Source organism: Penaeus japonicus, unplaced genomic scaffold (genome assembly GCF_977035675.1).
Source record: "Penaeus japonicus unplaced genomic scaffold, GWHDUDI00000001_assembly GWHDUDI00000034, whole genome shotgun sequence".
In the NCBI taxonomy this organism is placed as follows: Eukaryota; Metazoa; Arthropoda; class Malacostraca; order Decapoda; family Penaeidae; genus Penaeus; species Penaeus japonicus.
Window position 1 is genome coordinate 12,234,680 of NW_028234436.1, and position 2,500 is coordinate 12,237,179.

The window sequence follows — 2,500 nt, forward strand, 5'->3', positions numbered from 1 at the left end:
TGATAATACATTGGAGCTCTCTTGTTGATCTGTTTACAGCGAGGATTAGTTGTTCGTTACTGCGGCACTGGCATCGCCGCACTCATTTTCTTTTCTTTTTTATTTCGCACACATCTCCGACGCACTGGATTTTTCCACTACATTTTCCTTTTTTATGATTTTCTTGGCATTTCACATACTGCAATATAAAAAAAAATTAGCATTTCACTGGGGATTTCTTCTCAGACCCACGATTTTCACTGTGTCTAATGTGAAGTAATGAATTCACATTTATACGAAATACACCCTTGTCTCTATTCGCTGTCGATAAAGACCATTCTCATACATCAAATTAAAAAAATTATTACGCATTCGATAGATATTTGATACTATTTCTGCATTCCGAAAGATAATGTCTCGAAGTGTCATACTGAATCATGGGCATTTCTGTGAAGTATGAAATGCCATCTTTATCGATAATAATTTCGGGCGATATATTAATTCTACGAACAATTTGTTCCTTTTCTTCGCTGAATGATTCTCCAAACCCATGCGTGACGTCACATGTAAACAAACGCGAGAGAAATTGTAATAGTGATCCATTGACTATAGAATGGATAGATTTTTAAGCACGTGTTCAACTTTGAAGCCGTTTCACATACATTTGTATCAGCTTAATGAAATTCTGGGTAAGTAATCTCCTCTAATAACACAGAGAAAAAAAGACTATTGTAATGCGTTACGTTATTATGCACAGATACATACCTAGCTTATTTTCACCATACAACACCCAGAAACAGGAAGCAATAAGAGGGATAGATTTGTGTTTGTGAACTCAAAAGGGATAAGAAAGGATGAGCAATATATGTCTCACCCCCTCCCCCCCCCCCCAAAAAAAAAGGCAACAACAACAAAAAACAAGCGAGTTGAAACATGTTCTACTTCATAAACACGAAAAGTGACAAGTAAACCAAAAACACGAGGAATGACACACAAAACGAGCCAATAACCAACTTTTTTTTTTCCATAAGGAGAAAGAATTGCAGTAATAAACATTCACATATGTCAACTGAGCATAACGAGATGATATTATATTCTTACGTATTCATAAAAAAATTGATATATTTCCTCCAAAATACCAGAAATAGAATATATATATATATATATATATATATATATATATATATATATATATATATATATATATATATATATAAAACAGCAAGCAATAGCCTTTCTACATACAGTTATATAAAGCTTAAAAAAACGAATAGATCAACTAGAGATTAATAGATAAATAATTAACGCGCACCAACACCCAATATATATTTTTCCACAAGTAAGTACAATAAGAGAAAATATAACATGAAATAAATTTTAATCATAACTTTGTACAACGCAACATAAAAGTTGATAAATAACAAAATTTAACCGACAAATTTTCGACAATTTCCTCCATAAACAAGAGTAAGACCAAAATAAACAAACAAACAAAAAACAAATAAATTAACGACGCACCATCCACGACCAGTAAGAACGACAAAAAAAAAAAAAAACATAAACAAGACATTTTCCTCCATACACACAAAAATGGACAACAAACCAAGCCACACCATCTACCACAAACAACCAAAACACTTAAAAAAAACGAAAGAAAACGACATAAGAAAAAAACAGAAAACGAGCGAAACCAGAACCCAGCTCCTTCCACAAATAGAAAGAAAAGGGCGGTTATAAACGAGCCGGCTCCTTTTTTCCTTCCTTTTTCTTTTTTTTTTAGACCTTTCGTGCCCTATTTTGAAAACCAGGTAAGAACCATAGGCCTAAATCTAACAAAAGGGGAATATTACGATGAAGGTCTTAGCTTTTCTGAAGGAGAAACTGTTGGATTAGATTGATAGCTGGGTTGCTGGATGAATTATATGGATAAATCGATAGACAGATGGATAGACAAATTGGATAGATACCCTGATAGATAAATAGGTAGAATAGATAGACGGATAGGAAGATTGGAAGACAGATTAGATAGCTTGATAGATTGGAAAGATAGACAAATAGACAGAGAGATTAGATAGCTTGATAGATAGTTAGATAGACTGCATAGATAGACTTTTAGATACTTATATTGGGGTAGATTGATAAATAGAAAGGAGAGGATAGATTAAATATTATATAGATAAATGACTTAGGCAGATTAAATAGATACAGTTGATAGACTGATAGATAGAATAACCGATTTGATAGAGGGATAAATAAGATAGATAAAATTGATTAACTGAGATATAGATTAAATAAATTTATTAAGAAATGACTAGACAGATAAATGGAATTGATAGACGGATATGTGGAGAAATTAAATAGTCTAATCAATAGATAACAAGATACTGATGGATATGATATGTATATGTGTATATCAGTGTGTATACGTTTGTATGTGTATGTGTGTTTGCGCGTGTGGATTTGTGTGTGTGTCTGTGTGTGTGTGTGTGTGTGTGTGTGTGTGTGTGTGTTTGCGCGTGTG

At 32.8% G+C, this 2,500-nt stretch overlaps 1 protein-coding gene across 5 annotated transcripts in view; it reads right to left on the reverse strand.

The window, feature by feature from the left end:
* Window positions 1-2,500, reverse strand: part of LOC122253779 (uncharacterized) — a 92,307-nt gene that overhangs the window by 57,995 nt on the left and 31,812 nt on the right. For all 5 annotated transcript variants that reach the window (XM_086530844.1, XM_086530842.1, XM_086530843.1 and 2 more), the window contains exon 2: window positions 1-178. This exon is cut by the window's left edge and continues 1,199 nt beyond it. The gene's annotated coding sequence lies outside the window, so the exon portion shown is untranslated. The remainder of the gene's footprint in view (window positions 179-2,500) is intronic.